At 41.5% G+C, this 17,155-nt stretch overlaps 1 protein-coding gene across 1 annotated transcript in view; it reads left to right on the top strand.

The window, feature by feature from the left end:
• LOC145407416 (glutamate receptor ionotropic, delta-1-like) overlaps positions 1 to 17,155 on the top strand; it is a 417,443-nt gene that overhangs the window by 190,456 nt on the left and 209,832 nt on the right. The window lies entirely within an intron of this gene.

Raw genomic sequence — 17,155 nt, 5'->3', positions numbered from 1 at the left:
GCTTGGAAAAGGGGGCGAAAGGGTTGAATTCAGTCCTAAATGAGAAAATTGCACGTCCTTTGAGGCTAGGCTCTGTCACGAGAGAACAAAGTGGAGGGTCAGATCCGATTAGCAATACGGGAGTTGCAACTTCGAGCTCCCACACCACAAGCATGGGTAAAAATAGAATCGTGTTGCAGTTTCAGAAGTAAGAATAAGTCTAATTATTACGAATACAGAGACAAAGCAGAAATAAATACGTTTACAGACGGGAGAAAACGTATTTTTTCCGTAATAACATGTTCATCTTTATCATTTTTTGTTCATCTTTATCATTTTACCTTGTTATTTTCGCAATATATATTGCTGTCTCGTAAACAGGGTGGTTGTGTGTGTTTTGCAAGGGAGGAAAAAGATTGTATTTTCTGTCTGGGTCGAGATAATGGGTGTAACTATGTGTTTTTAGGCATGGCCACGAGCGAAAAAATCGTACATCCACTCGTCACGACAGCAGGTGGTGAACTGACAGATGATATGTGAGAGGGTGAAGTCAAGGTCAGTCTCATGTCCCAGATTTTCGTTCACTTCCCGAAAGTTTTCACAGTATTCTACAAGTTGCACTGCATGTAATGATCCAAACCATTACAGCAAACCTGAGCAAATAGGTAAAGAGACCATGACAAAAGTGTATTTTTCATTTATTATCATGTCCTTTTTCTTTGTGCCTGTATTGCTTCATAATCGTAAACAGGTGGTGTTGTGTGTTTTGCAAGAGACAAAGATGATATGTTCTGCCTGGGTCGAGATAATTGGTATAGTTGTGCTTGTTTAAGCATGACCAGGAGCGAAAAAATCGAAAATCCACTCATCACAGCAGCAGGCTCTGAACTGTTTTATGGGGTGTATGGGAGTGTAGTGTAGGTCAGTGTGAAGACGTTCAGAACGTTCATTCACTTCCCAACCATCCAACCTCCGCTGGCCTTGTCGAAAGGCAAAATCGTAAGGTGCTGGAGTGCTTGAGGTACTTAGGTTCTCAAAGCACTGTTGGGACAAATGGATACCACAAGTTGCTGCTTCTATCAACAGCTCCATTTATAAATCCATTGGCGAAACGCCAGTCTTAGTCTTATGTGGATTCGGTAAATCATTCCCCTTCTTCAGTGCTATTATCAAAACCGAGTCCACTCTATAACTTGGATGATTATGTAAAAGTTAAACTGACAGACTTTCAGAAAATACATCAGTATATAAAGGCTCATCTGGCCTTATCTAAAGAGGATGTGTTACATTGCGAGCATAGCTCTGCCTCACGTTGCAGCATTAACCTTGGTGATTTAATACTTACTCGTTTATGTACTCGTTATTTTAAATTTGATGACAAATTTACAGGCTCACACCGCGTGATATCTCGTAACGGTAACAAATTTGAGATTAAAGAATTGTTATCTGAGAGTAAATTGGTTCATGTAGATTATCCGCAGGTATATACTTCGAATGGGAGGATAATAAGGATATTAATGCATCTTCTTCTTGTTCTTTCTTTTCCTCCTCGTTCTGCCCTTGCCCATCCCTTCTTGGCCTTCTACGATACCTGTTAATTTGTACAGAAAAATAGCTTCGTTCAACAACTTGCCCCATTGTTGCTTCTGTATGTTCCTCCACCTGGCAGAATCACTTAGATGATCTGAACATTACTCCGGATTCCTTTTATGAGTAAGACGTTATGGACAGTGTACTGTCGACAGCACTGAAGGCATTTGTCGTCCTTGGTTCGTCTCTGGGTAATGGGGAGAGAGATGGGGTCCTCAGCTCAGGGGCATTGGGAAAGCCCCGGGAGATGCAGTGTTAGTGGAGGACGTCATCTCTATTACTAGGTAGTATTGTTACTCATATGAATGAAATAGATATGCAATTGTTCCGGTTTTGAATATCTTGGTGAAATGATAAGATTAATGTTATTACAGAAATATTGCATATCCCTTTCCATCTTATATCATTATCTCTGTTTCTCCAGTAATATATATGTTGCAAGTAGATCTGTCAGTAGTCATGCTACCTTAGACCTTGTCCAATGTTAGATCTTCGTTTAGTTTTGCAATGAGCTTGCACTAACATAGAATTGTACTGTCATATAATATAATAAAGTACACTATCCTATAATATAATAAAATACACTGCATTTGTGTATTTTGAATTCTTTCTTTGGTCTCACGACCATAATTTATGTCTCGTCTGACTTCTTACATTCGTGCTTGTCGGCTGTTCAATGCTTTAGTCTTTGTCCTGTATCCGTTTTAGTATCTTCCCTATCACAGCTGTTCCTTGTGAGAATGCTATAATCCAATTATCTCACTTCCTTCATCACTTTCTTTTAGCCTTCATTTATGTATGTAGATTCCAAAATATTGCATTCACCCCAGAGGATTTTTTGTGTGTGTATTCATTGCTTTTTTTTTTTTTTCTTCCATTGTTGTGTTAAATGTATGAAGGAAAAAGACCCCATGAAACTGGGTTACTACATGGAGCAAGGTAATCAGTAATACTTGTTAAACCTGAAAATGATGTGAAGAAATTGCAACCTGACGCCGAAGTTGGAGAAATTTGAGTGGGAACACGACGGCTCACTGCCCACTGCCCATGAGCAACTCCCAACTCCACCACCGACCAATCCACCTTTACTGAAGTGTTGATTACAGAGGTAAGAAAAACAAATGAATAAAAACAATAATCCATACACGGGGGCGTACCTAGAGATTTTGGGGTCCGGGGGGCTAGGTTCTTTGCGGCGCCCCCCTCCAAGAAGGGGGCCCCGCAAAGAACCTAGCCTCCCTAATTCTCAAAACTTATCTAATATCTCAGTCGGGATTGTCGGGATAATAAATATATATAATTTTAACTATTAATAAAAAAGCTTATAAATTTTTAAGGCTTTTTTGGGCCCCCCTCAACTGGGGGCCCGGGGGGTAATTTCAAACAGCCCTCCTCCGCCCCCCCTCAGGTACGCCACTGCCCATTCACCAGATTACAGGTGCCCACCATTCATAAAATATCTGTAACAGTTGGATATGAACAGCCGTTGGTTGATGTTCGTTAGTAAACCACTCTGGGGAAACGCGTTCCAAAGAGATGCAGTTCGGGGAATAAAAGAATTTTGATAGATAGAAGTTCTGCAATATGGAAGTGTGACAGTCCAGTCATGAGCGCTACCAGATGCCCGTGTAGCATGGGGAAAGGCATGGAGAGGTGGCACAATGGACGCAACTTCGTCTGAGCATTTGCCATAAAAATACCTTTAAAATAATGCAAGGGAGGCAACATTTCTTCATACTTGAAGGGGAGGTAATTCATTTGTATTAGTAGGTTATTTATAATTCTAACAGCCTTGTCCTGAATTTTGTCTAGTTGTTTTAATGCAACCTCTCCACATCCCTTTCACTAGGGTGAGCAAATATTCCAGCTGAGAGTGCACAAGACATAAATTATAGCTAGCTGCTCGTCAGTGCATAAGTTACGGATTCTGTACAATAATCCAAGTTTCTTTGAAGCTGTTTTAACAAGTAATCTAACATGAGAGGTCCAGCTGAGGGCATTGTTAAGTGAAACACCGAGAATTTCAATACTTTTAGAGATAGGAATGTTAGTACCATTAAAGGTAATATAGGTATCAGGCAATAGCTGTCAGTTAAATGTATATATTTGGTTTTACTAGCATTAAATGAGACAAAGTTATTTTGTCCCCATTCGGTGACCTTCGGTAAGTCCTGATTTATGGAGATGGCTGTACTGAGTTGTGAGTTAGAGATATTAAACGTCGTAAATGAGTGTTTGAGTGTGAATCAACTGTGAGGTGCCGAGTCATCTGCACATGAATGGATGGGACTAGGGTGACAGGTAAGAGATCATTAATATGAATTAGGAATAGTGTTGGATCCAGAACTGATCCTTGTGGCACACCAGCATTAACTGAGTGGAAATTGGAATATACATCATCTACTTTAACTCTAACCTTTCTGTCGCAGAGGTATGAGGGAATCAAAGAAAGAAAAAAGACGTTAGGATATAGAAAAGGAGTTTGGATAGCAGGGAACGGTACCACGCTCTGTCAAAAGCTTTAAAAATATCAAGGGTTACTGCATGGGTTTCTCCATGTTGGTCAACTGACTGATGGATGGTATGAGTCAGGAGACTGAGTATATCAAGAGTCGATCTCTCGTGGTGAAAACCATCCTGTTTATCACTATTTAAGTTGTTGGATTCAAGATGTTTAACTATGTGCTTATTAATTACAATCTCAAATACTTTACCAAGAGACGACGTGACAGCTATTGGTCCGTAATAAGAGGGGTCAGTGGAACTTCTCTTCTTCGGAGTAGGGTGTATATTTTTTTTTCCGAAAAATTAGGGAATGAAGAAGTACGTATACATAGACTGAAAAATTTAGCTAGAACAGGAGCAAGTACAGGGGAACAGTTTTTCAAAGCAAATGGAGGAATTCCATCTGAACCTGGAGCTTTGTTAGCTGGTAAATTGTCTAGGATGGATTTAACGGAACTACCGTGTATCGTAAGTGGAACAACTTCTGGAGAGTTAAGTTCTTGTACAGGGACGTTCTGGCTGACTTCTTTCTAAAGTAGAATTACTGGCAAATGTTTTGGCAAGGATGTTCGCTTTACCTTTATCATAATTCAGTTATTACGAGATCTTATTCTCTCGCGATACTATTGCAAATGCTGTATAACCATTTGTTATATTAAAGTAGTTTTATTATTCATCACAATAACACATATCAGTATTTATCATTCATTTGCGTATGTACTATTGCGGCCAGGAGTTCTTTGCCACCCTCGTCCAGCCAACCCGTTTATGTGGCAGAGTCGCATTCACGAGCACAGAAGTTGCCTTCGATGCATTTCTGTCGAAAAATATCCCTTCAGCTTTGGGCTTCTACTATTAGATAAAACAATAGCAATATTTACTTTGAAGGTTTGACTCAACACGAATATATCATCCTGATTATTTAATAACTTGTTTCTCGTATAGAGCCAAGCAAGTGATAAATATGTATATTTGGTTCCACTCCACGACTTCCTGTAGGTTTGAACCAGCGAACACAGAGTGAACAAGTTCGAAACATTCATTTGTTAACAGGAGAGAGAGAGAGAGAGAGAGAGAGAGAGAGAGAGAGAGAGAGAGAGAGAGAGAGAGAGAGAGAGTAGCGGGTGCCTGTGAATTTTAGAGGAATGAGGTGGAGAAATGAGGTGCTCAACACAGTCAAACAGGGATTTTTCCTTTCGTTTCGGTTGGCTTGCTATGTTGTTACGGAACAGAGAAAGATAACGTACACTTTAAGTGAGAATACTAAAAATCTCTACTGTCCCGTAAAGTTCCAGGTTCAAAACAAAAGAGTTAGGTAAAATTACAAGTTAAAGTTTAATGCTCAAACTAACAACAAAACATTCAGGACTCATAAGGATAATGTAATGGCAAAAAAACAGGTTAAATATATGGTTAACTGCAATAGCCTCTATTAACACGAAATTAGCGTGAGTAAATTTATCTAAGTAAGCCCTGATAAAATGAAAATACACTGGGTAATGCTCAGTTAATGCAAGATAACTTATTACAGATACAAACTACTATAAAAAATGACTGACATAAAACACTACATTAATCACAAAAACCTCACCAGGCCCAAGAATTAACCCTATGCTACACAGTACAAGAAAAAATGCAACAACAGTTATACTCAAATTACACACAGCTGCTAGATGTTTGGAGATTTCTTGAGCACTCACAATAATAACTGTACAGGGGAGGACAGAGATGTGAACAAAATGAGGAGTAGATCTAAGTGGCCATGATGCAGAGACTGAGCTCATTATATAGGGGCCAGCAGAGCTTGATACAACTTGTAAGAAGGACGCGCAAATGAAACCACGGGGACAAAGAGTTGACAATCCCGCTCTGAACAACAGAAATGACGACTTACTCTACTATAACGGTAGAAGGGGGGAACTGAGGCAGAACACGCTCGTGATCAAACAGGCAGCACACTGTACGTTAGAATTACACAAAGGATGATGAAATCATAGGCTATGTAACAATGTCTAAATGACTAAATGAAGATAAATTATGAAATGTAATAACTGGATGACGAGATGGTAATAGGGTCTGGCTAATTATTGTTTAGTCCAAGGTGTGCAGTGGTAAGCCTAATTCCAGGCAACGGTCGCTGTTAAAAGGTGGATATTTTAGGTCCCACTTATTTCAAATATTTCCATGTATGTTTACAGTACGCGAATGCCCCTATGGACCTATTTTCACCCCATGAATATTTTTATCAATGGACATTTTCACCACTCGGAGCACAATCCCCCATTGACCTGTTTAACTTAATGATTTTTTTTCTTCAAAGGCGTCTACTTTTCTATGTAACCTATTTTCCCCCGAATTAATTTTCCCCATTGATGTATTTTCTCCCCACGGACCAATTTTTCCGTCGACCTTGAATCTCTCCATGGATACAGGTTTCCTACATGGTCGTATACCCATGGATGTATTTTTCACAATGAACCTATTTTCCTCATAAACCTGTTATCCGACGTGGTTATATCACCCACTGATGCGTGCAGTTGAAACACAGTCCTCTTAACCAACAGACGTATTGCACGATGGACCTGTTGTAACCCACTGGATATATACTGTATATATACAGTATACTGTATACCTACTTCAGCATAATTCCAGAATAATATCCCCTGTGGACCGATTTTCCTCACACTAAACTCTTCCCAACTCGGACATTAACTCATATCACCTAGTCCCAGTGGCCTGTTTTCCCACAATCCGTCCATCCACCTACACACCCACCCATCAACGCACATACCCACAACCTTACTCAATACAGAATGTCTCAAAAGTAGGACGACACAAACCCGTCTCTTGTCTTGTCCTACAGGTAGCCCCACCACCCACCTCACTTAAACAATGCACGAACCCCACTCCACCCCACTTAACCAGCCCAACAACCCTTTCCCTCCTTCTCGCCCACCCACTCCACCTAGTCCGCCTGTGAAACAACCAGGCAACACTAACCAATCCACCCACCCAGTCACCAACCTACCAACCCGCATACCATACTCCACAAGTCAGATGACTTGCAATTACACACACACACACACACACACATATATATATATATATATATATATATATATAGATATATATATATATGCGCGCGCACGCGCACGCGCACACACTCAGAGGCGGGGTGGCTTTCCGTACCCGACAGAAGAGTCTCACCGCTTAATTCTGTCGGTAGAAAATAGTACCGGGTACTCTTTACAGGGAGGTTGCCAGGCCGTAGATAATGGGCTTCATTCCAGCTACATGCACATGATTTTATGCGATACGAGTAAATAACGTGCTCGAGCTAAACAGGGAATTTTTCCTTTGGCTGATGACGAAGGAGTTTATTTATCCCAGGATAACGTCTCGTCGGACAAAATGAAAGATGGGTTTTATTCTGGGTAACGCCAGTTGACTTTGTCAAATTATTAGGCAGGCCGCGTAACTTCTGTTAAATGCCTTATGTTCGCTTTTTTTTTCTCTGGTGGTTGGCACCTGGAGATTTTTGGCAAACTCATGAGTATTTTTCTCATTAACCCGATATCCCTCTCTGGACAGAGGCTAATTACTTTCTTAACATATTAGTGCCCAGAGTCCTCAACTGGGCATTTTCAATTGACTTTTTCCACAGGAACTCTGGGAGCCAATGGGTTATGCACAGCTTTTTGTTAAATTAACAGCATTTATTTCCTAATTCATTATTCCTCCGATAGCAATCCTTAAAAAAAAAAAAAAAAAAAGACCCTTTATCACAAAGCAAGGCAAGTTCTAGTGACTGATGGAGGAAATATTCATACTGTGGCCTGTTTTCAATGAAGCACAGGAATCCAATGTTTCTCATCCCTTGCATTTCCCTGCGCCAATCTGCCTCCACCTCATTTCTTCAAAATTCACAGGCGCCTGCCATACACGCTCTCTCTCTCTCTCTCTCTCTCTCTCTCTCTCTCTCTCTCTCTCTCTCTCTCTCTCTCTCTCTCTATCTCAGTAATAAATGAATGAACTTGTTCACTCTGTGTTGGCTGATTCAGATCTACAGTACAGGAAGTCGTGGAGTGAAATCAAAGATACTTATTTATGTCACTTGCTTGGTACTGTATGAGAAAAAATAGTTACTAAATAATAAATATGATATATTTGTGTTATCAGAGTCAAACCATCAGTGTAAATATTACTATTGCTTTGTCCATTAGTACAAGCCCAAAGCTGAAGGGATATTTTTCGACAGAAATGCATAGATGGCAACTTCTGTGCTCGTGAATGTGACGCAGCCTCATACACGGGTTGGCTGGACAAGGGTGGCTAACAACTGGCCCAATAGTACACTATTAACGAAACCTACATAAATATGAACCTGAAGCAGCAAATCATGTCTGCCTCATGGGTTTGAATGAAGCTTCGTGATTTGAAGGTACTGTGAGAAGGTGAGTGAAAGAAGGATGTACCGGCAGTCGGTACTTTGATGCATGGTTGTGGAGGGTGTTGACGTGTTTTTCGTTGCGCTCTTCTCTAGATTTGTAGGGCTGCCTCACCGGCATTAGCTTCTTTTTTTTTTTTTTCACCCTTCTGGTGACGCTTAGGTTTAGCTAGTTCTCAGTTACCTCCCCTCCCTGTTAGTCTTGAACAGTAGGTGTCTGTTCTAATAAACTGAGTTTACCTTTGCTTATCGCCCACGGAGGGTCCCCCCCACTGATCGCTCTGGGGCGTGAACGGACACGGTCGGGCTTCCCTGGAGTGGTTTGAGAGGGCAACCTCAGATAGAGGTGTTTTGTCCCTGGTTGTTTGTCCCTTGATTGTCTTTTCTTCTTCTTCCCACTTCCCCCGTTAGGGGGGGATGGTTACTATGGAGGACGCCCCTGCTGCCTCCCCCCCCTTCAGGGGGAGAGGTAGTCCTGACGACAATAGGCATGACCAGACTGACCACCCCCAGACGGACGAACGCCAGACTCGTGCCCCGCTTGATGTCCCAGTAGACAATGCCACCTTTGTCACTCTCCATGCGCTAGGTTCTACTCCCATGTCCAGTCTCAATCCCTTCCTTATCAAGAAGGTGACTGACCACTGTGCAGGAGAGGTCGAACAGGTAAAAACACTTGCAAACGGAGATCTCCTGATTAAAACTTTTAATTCATCACAAGTGAAAGATTTGCCAAAGCTGCGTAAATTCCACTGTTACGATGTCGAAGCCAAAATCCCAGTCTCCATGAATTCTTGCAAGGGTGTTGCCACTTGCAGGGATCTCATGGTGATGAGTGAGGACGAGATCGTAAGTGAATTGGCGCACCAAGACGTAATTGAGGCTAGATTTATTACTCGCTACTCAGAAGGCATAAGGACGAAGACGGCAACCATTGTCTTGACGTTTGCCAAAGTGTCTCTTCCAAGTTCTGTCGAAGTTGGATACGAAATTGTTCATGTTCAGCCTTACATCCCTAACCCTTTGCATTGCGTGAAATGCCAGCTGTATGGGCATGGTGCAAAGACTTGTCGGGCTTCCTAGCCAGTGTGGGGCAAGTTTGGAAGCCAGGGTCATGATGTGGACCATTGTACATCTGAGACAGTACATTGCTTTCACTGCAAGGGCACTCACTCCACTTCCTCTAGGGACTGTCCCAAGTGAAAGGAGGAGAAGGACGTCAGTGCAATGAAGGCAACTGAGGGCATTTCCTATTACGAAGCTAGGAAAAAGGTGAAGGAGTTGCATGCAACTCCCACGCCGATTAGGTCCTATGCTTCGGCGGTAATGTCCCGTCCTGTGATGTGCTCTGTAGAGATGCAGACTGATCTTGTCCTTCTCCGTCCTGCCACTCACAGCACTTCTCCATCTCGGCCTCCCGTCCACTCCAACTCTCTCACTGACATCCCAAAGGTTTCAATCTATTCTCAGGCTGCTGCTGCCTCTCCATCAGTACGGCCTAAAGCGAAGCCCGACAAGTCTAGTAAAAGTAACATGACCACCCTCACAAAACAGTCTCGTCCTCATGTTCTTCCAGTTCCCACTCCAGCGAGGGAGAGGAAGGTTAGCTCTTCCTCGGGGGAGTCAGGGAACCTAGTAATTGATGAAAATATGGAGGTTTCCGTGAACAAACACCAGGATAGGTCCCCCGGTAGTCGCTCGCCTGCTGGCGGGCGACAAAAAAAGACTAAGCACACTGGCCCCCAACATAAATCTTAAACCGCCGCATTCACTATATTACAGTGGAATTGTAGAGGTATTGGGAATAAATTACAAGATATAGCAATCTTGCTTTCTATACACAGGCCAGACGTTGTTTGTTTACAGGAGATGCGCCTGGAGGATCATCCTGATCCTCCACAGTTAAAACACTACCATCTGTATAGAAGATATGAAGGTCACGGAGTAGCCATATACACACACAAATCACACCCACAAACGGAAGTGATTCTAAATTCTACTCTGGAAGCAGTCGCGTGCAGAGTAAAATTTAATAACACGTATCTGTCTATTTGCTCTCTGTACTGTCCTCCACATGGCCTCATTGATAGTGATGCTTTATATTCACTATTTGAATATCTGCCAGGGAATAAGTTAGTGTTGGGCGATTTTAACGCCCATCACTATCAATGGGGTAGCTTGAGGATTGATGGTCGTGGGGAGCAAGTAGCCGACCTAATACTACAGTCCAACCTCTGTCTTCTGAACGATGGTAGAGCGACTCGTGTAGATGATCGTACTGGTAACTTTTCGGCCATTGACTTATCTTTGGCCTCCCCTGGTATACATCAAGATTTCTCATGGGACCCTTATGACGACTCCTTGGGAAGTGATCATTTACCCATCTGTCTTTCTTATACACGACATCATTTCGGACCCTCCACCTCCAAAATTTAACTATAAGAAAGCAGATTGGGGATCCTTCTCAAGGATCGCCAATTTAGATATATCTGGGGAGACCATAGATGTTAAGGTCGAAAATATAACCCAATCCATATTACACGCAGCTGAGGCTGCTATTCCCAAGACTTCTACAGTTCATGCGAAGCATAGAGCACATTGGTGGACGCCGGATTGCCGACAAGCATTAAGAAAATGCAATAGGAGATACAGGATTTTTGATAGTCAGCCCACTGAGGAAAATTTTATTGCATACAAACAGGCACGGGCTGAGGCAAGGAGAATAATAAGAAGGGCTAAACGTGACTCCTGGCGGTCCTTTGTGTCCACGGTGACTCGTACAACACCATTACATAAAGTCTGGTCCACTATAAGAATATTAAATAATAAACGCCCATACTTCCCTGTGACCACCTTGCAGGTGAATAACACACCTATGACGAGCCCGTGGACGTTGCTAACATCCTCGCCAGGAGTTTTTCTCATGTAAGTAGCTCAGCCAATTATGACCCGCGTTTTCAACATCATAAACGCACGGCTGAGCTACAGATATTAGACTTTGCCACAGAAGACGTAGACTCCCCGTACAACCAAGAGTTTACGCTAGATGAACTGCTCCTTGCCCTTAAATCCTGTAAAGACACCAGCCCTGGACCAGACACCATCACGTACGGTATGATCCAGCATCTTAATCAGGACAACCTGATTAAGATGTTAGCATTGTACAATGAGATTTGGGCGTCTCGAACGTTCCCAAACTCATGGCACTTTGCGCACGTCATACCGATACCCAAAGAGGCTGGTCGTCTTATGAATCCCACTTCATTTCGTCCTATTGTGTTGACTTCTTGTCTATGTAAGGTCATGGAACAATCGGCTTCTTTTTGTTTTAGAGTCGTAGAATTTGTTAAATGATCAACAATGTGGCTTCCGTAAATACAGAAGTTCACTAGATCATTTAATGAATTTGGAGCATTGTATTGCAGAGGCATTTGCCAATAAAGAATTCATGATAGGGGTGTTCTTGGACATCCATAAAGCCTATGACATGACATGGCGACACGGTATACTAATGAAGCTCTATGCTTATGGTTTAAGAGGAAATTTGCCTATTTTTATTTCAAATTTCTTAAGGGACAGAACTTTCTCTGTCAAATTGCCCCGTAACGTAACATCGGATATATTTATCCAGGAAAACGGGGTGCCACAGGGAAGTGTGCTTAGTCCTACTTTATTTAGTATTATGATCAATGATATTCTGTCATCAGCTCCCATCCCGAGGAATCTTAAATACTCGCTCTATGCTGACGATTGTGCAATATGGCACTCTTCCCGTAATGCACAATTTTCGGCTGGGCGGATTCAAGCAGCCCTTGACTCCGTCCACCAATGGGCCTTGCAGTGGGGATTTAAGTTTTCCGTCCGTAAGTGTGCCGCTGTAGTCTTCACTAATCGTAACGTACCTAATTTGTGCTTAACTTTGGATAATCAGGCGGTACCTTTTCAAAATTCTGTAAAATTTTTAGGAATACATTTTGATCGTAGAATGAATTTTAAACTTCACGTTAATACTTTGCTTGCTCGTTGTGATAAACCATTAAATGTCCTCAAGTACCTAGCGGGTACTACATGGGGTGCCGACAGAAAATCTTTATTAATGGTGTATAAGTCCCTTATTCGATCGAAGCTAGACTATGGCGCACAGGTGTATGGCTCGGCATCTGATGCCACGCTGAAAGGATTGGATGTGCTACAGAATAAATGTTTGCGAATGTGTCTTGGAGCCGTCCGGTGTACCCGTGTGGCTCGTATGGAAGTGGAGGCGAATGTGCCTCCCCTCCGTATTCGCCGTGACCACCTGGCATTATCGTATGGGTTACGAACATTAAGGAAAAGTAATATCGGCAATGTGGCCTGTACCCCCCTGCGTCAATACCACCACCTTCTGCGGGGGGTGCGTCGGCCACTTGCCGCTCGCCTCCACTTACTGACTCAGGAGCTTGGTGTGGACCCCAGTGACTGTGACAAGTTGGTGCTTAAAAATATAGCGCCTTGGGAGCCACCCGGCTTTACAGTGGATGTTACATGGCTCCCAGCACCAAAGGCCAAGGCGCCGGAGGCGGAGGTCCACCACTTGTTTCGTAACATCATTGTTCGTCACTTGGGGTCCCATCAATTGTACACCGACGGCTCCAAGTCGAGTGAATGTGTGGGTGCAAGTGTGTGGTCGACTGAATGTGCCCTCAGGTATCGGTTGCCGACTCATACATCTGTGTTTACTTCAGAACTTTTTGCTATTGACAAAGCCATAGACTATGCTCTCAATTCTAGGCATGACTCATTTGTCATATTTTCAGATTCAAAATCAGCCCTTCAGGCAATTGCATCTTGCACTACGGACTCTCACGAGATCCAGGGCCGCATCGTTAATAAGTTGCATTCATGCAACAAGTCATTCACGCTGATCTGGGTGCCTGGTCATTGTCGTATCTACGGCAATGAGCAGGCTGACTTACTTGCAAAGTCGGCTGTAGAGCTCGAGGAGACTTGGGACGTTCCTCGTGATCTACGGTCGAGTCTATCTCTCGGAAAGAAATCAATAAATCTTCTGTGGCAAGGTCAGTGGACCAGACTAAATATTCCAACTTGTAAGCCGTACCTGGGCGACTGGGACACTGCCAACCGTCCCAGTCGCCTAGAAGAAAAAGTGTCGGCACGGTTACGGCTAAATGCCACCATTTTAACCCACATAAAACCATATATGGAAAGACGCTTCCCATCGCACTGTGACATCTGTAATGAGGTGTTATCTATCAGTCATATCATCCTGCGCTGTCGGCGATTTATTCGTGAACGTGCTTCACTTATAAATTACTGTGGCGCAGTAGACGTCCCCTTCACCCTTTCCACCATCCTGGGTGATGGGGACATTGTTATGACTGATAAATTGATGGCTTTCTTGAGAGAGACCGGACTGATCAGAGTGATGTGACTTTTTTACTGTGTGGTTATGGTTTTTATGAAGTAAATATGTATATATTGTAATATTAATTAGGGTTGACAGTTGACATATTTTAAATAGTTCCTCCTCCCACCGATCTATTTCTAATATAGATGTCCCCTACATTAAGCCAAGTTCCTCGCCTGACAGTCACCAGCTGATGAGTGCAAGTGTGCAATATAGGAAGGTATTGGGCACTTGCAGTCGATGGTGGTCTGCTGGGCGAGGTTCTTCACTTTTTGTACAAATTATGTAAATACATTATACTATCTTGCTTAAGTTATTCTAATTAGGGACGACAGCTGACGTATATGGAAATGTTCCTGACTCGTCTGGTTCCCTTTCATATATTGATGTCCCCTATATTAGGTTGTGCCTCGACTGACAGTCACCAGGTGATGAGTGCAGGTATGTAATGTAGAAAGGCATTACATATCTGCAGTCGATGGTGTTCTGGTCGAGTTTTTTTTTACCATTAGTGTAGGTCTAGTTATTTGTCTTAGGATTTAGTATAGGTTAGCGATTTGTCTGTTAGGTGATTAGTTTCTTTAGGTATTTTTGATTATAAGTAATATAAGGTTAAAAATATAAAAAACTAAATAAAAATAATAAAAATAAAATTACAAAAAATAAAAATTAAAATTATTATATATATATATATGATTTATATATGTATATATATATATATATATATATATATATATATATATATATATATATATATATATATATATGTTGTATATATATGTATATGTGTATATACATATATATATATATATATATATATATATATGTAAACAAAAAAAAAAATACAAGTATATGGTTTATATAATAGCTCCTCCAATATGTATAGCTGTTTTTTATATACTTGTTTTTAAAATTGTTACTAGTATCACCTCGGTGCTCCTGTCAGTGAATTATGGCTTTGAGTAGGTGTTTTTACTCTCTTGTGTAAATCTATAACGTTCTTTCAGAGGTTAAATTATAAATGAAGTAAGACGGTTCTCCTGTAGATACAGTTGTCTATAACTTCATCATCAAGAAAGTGATTGATTGTAGGTGGAAGAAAAAAATGGAGACATAACATCCCATAATTTTTTAATATTACGAATACTGAGGATCCCATAGATGAATTTGCAAGGTGATAGGACATGGTTATGGAAGAGGAGAGATCATAGAGCGCAAGAAGGTATCTTTTATCATATTCGAGTATGTTATTAATTTTTGGACGTTATGTCGTATTGGCTACGAAATTGTTATCATAATTTATATTATTTATATTCATTAAGGCAGGACGTTTGTCGGTTTCAGTTGAATACGCGTTGAACCCCCAGACAACGTTCACAGAAAGGGCGCACACCCACTTCCTCTAGGTGCAAGGAGGAGAAGGTCAGTGAAAGCACTACTAAAGCAAAAAGGTGAAGGAGTTGACTCCCAGTAGGTCCTATGAATAATGTGTCGTGAGCTCTGTTGAAACACAGACTGATTGAACCTGTTCTTCACTCAAATTCAGCCTCTGATAAACTGTTCTACTACTTCGCTGCTGCTTAGTCAGTGCCTAAACAGAAGTCTGACAATAGTGTGACATTTCAAAGCCACGTCCTCATGTCTTCCTGTAGAGAAGACTTTCCTCAGGGGAGAGTTATTGATGATAGTATGGATTAGGGAGTGGTTGGCGGTATAAAAGACACTGGCTTCTGGAGTGACATTCATGAATGGAATTGTAGAGGGGAATAAATTAATAGCAATATTGCTAATACAGGCCAGAGTTTGTAAGGAGAACGATAGATCCTCCACAGTTACTATTCGTATAGAAGATATGAGGTCATGAGCCATATACACAAAATCAACACAAAGGAAGTGATTCTAAGTTCTACTCTGAAGCGTGCAGCGAAAATTTAATAATAGTCTCCTCTGATTGATGAGCCACTAAGATCAAGTCATTTTAGGCGATTTTAACACCCACAATGGGGAAGCTGAGGAGTGATGGCATGGGGAGAAGTAGCCGACAAATGTCAAACCTCTGTCCTAAACAATGGTAGCCGTGATGCACTGGTAACATGTCATGTATAGATCTTCCTTGTCAACGATAAACTAACATCTTGGGATATGATCGGGGCGATCATTCTCTGTCTCTATAAGGCGAGTCTAAATTTAACTTTAAGAAAGCAGATTGGGGGTAACAGGGAGTTTGAAGAAAGTTTCACTACAGACTTCATTCTAGCTGAGGCTGCTATTAAGACATCTACAATTCCAAAAGCGTAGAGTTTTGGTGGATACCAGATTGGACAAGCACTCACAGCGCAATATTTTGAGAAACAGTGAAAAATACAAAGGTAAGAAGGCAAATGGATAACTGTTTTTGATGCTCCAAAGTCAGGTATGGTCCACCATAAATCACAAATACATCTCAAAGTTGATTTATAAGTGGATATTGTATATTGCCGACCATTTTGTTGTCAGCCACTATACTGCTTTACATACGAGTGATACTTAGACTTTGCCACTGGAGGACGTAAACTCCTGAAATGTTGTTAGATGATTGTTGTTTGTAATTTTCCATCCACATTTTGTATCAAGATCAGCATGAAACCTAAATGAATGTGTGAATGAGAAGTTCCCAAACTCATGGTACTGGCATGTCATGCATACCTGAGGAATACAGTACTGTTGACCTATTGTGTAACTGAGTCTATAAGGTCTTTGAATGTTAAAAAGGTTACTTTTTAGACAGTGAAAGAAACAGAAGTGGATGAAGTGGTTACTATCATGACCAGTATTGTGAGCCGACCAGAATTCATGATGAATTTTCTGGATATTCAAGTTATGATGACCTGGGAGAATGATTTTTAAGAGGTCAGCCTGTATGTAGAGAAGGCTGAAGAGAATGAGGATATACAAGGAGCGTTGTGTTTTTGTAAGCGTCACATATTCTGGCCATGTCAGACGAAACTGCTGATGATTGAGTGTGGACTTGAAGCACAGCAGATACTGGCATGATATGTTCACTAGTTGGGCACTTCCTAAATTACGGGTAAACTTAAGGCTCTTGCATTTAACCAGATAATCAATACCTTTCAAAATAGTAGATAGTTATTTGACAGACAGTGAACACACATTAATCATGTTTCTTAATGGAGCAAAGTAGTGTAAATGAGATAGTTTATACTGTGAAGTCACCGTTCTAAGCTTGA

The sequence above is a fragment of the Coenobita brevimanus genome, chromosome 8 (genome assembly GCF_032717465.1).
Source record: "Coenobita brevimanus isolate Jiangsu-jjx chromosome 8, ASM3271746v2, whole genome shotgun sequence".
NCBI lineage: Eukaryota > Metazoa > Arthropoda > Malacostraca > Decapoda > Coenobitidae > Coenobita > Coenobita brevimanus.
This window is presented reverse-complemented; position numbering and strand designations above follow the sequence as displayed.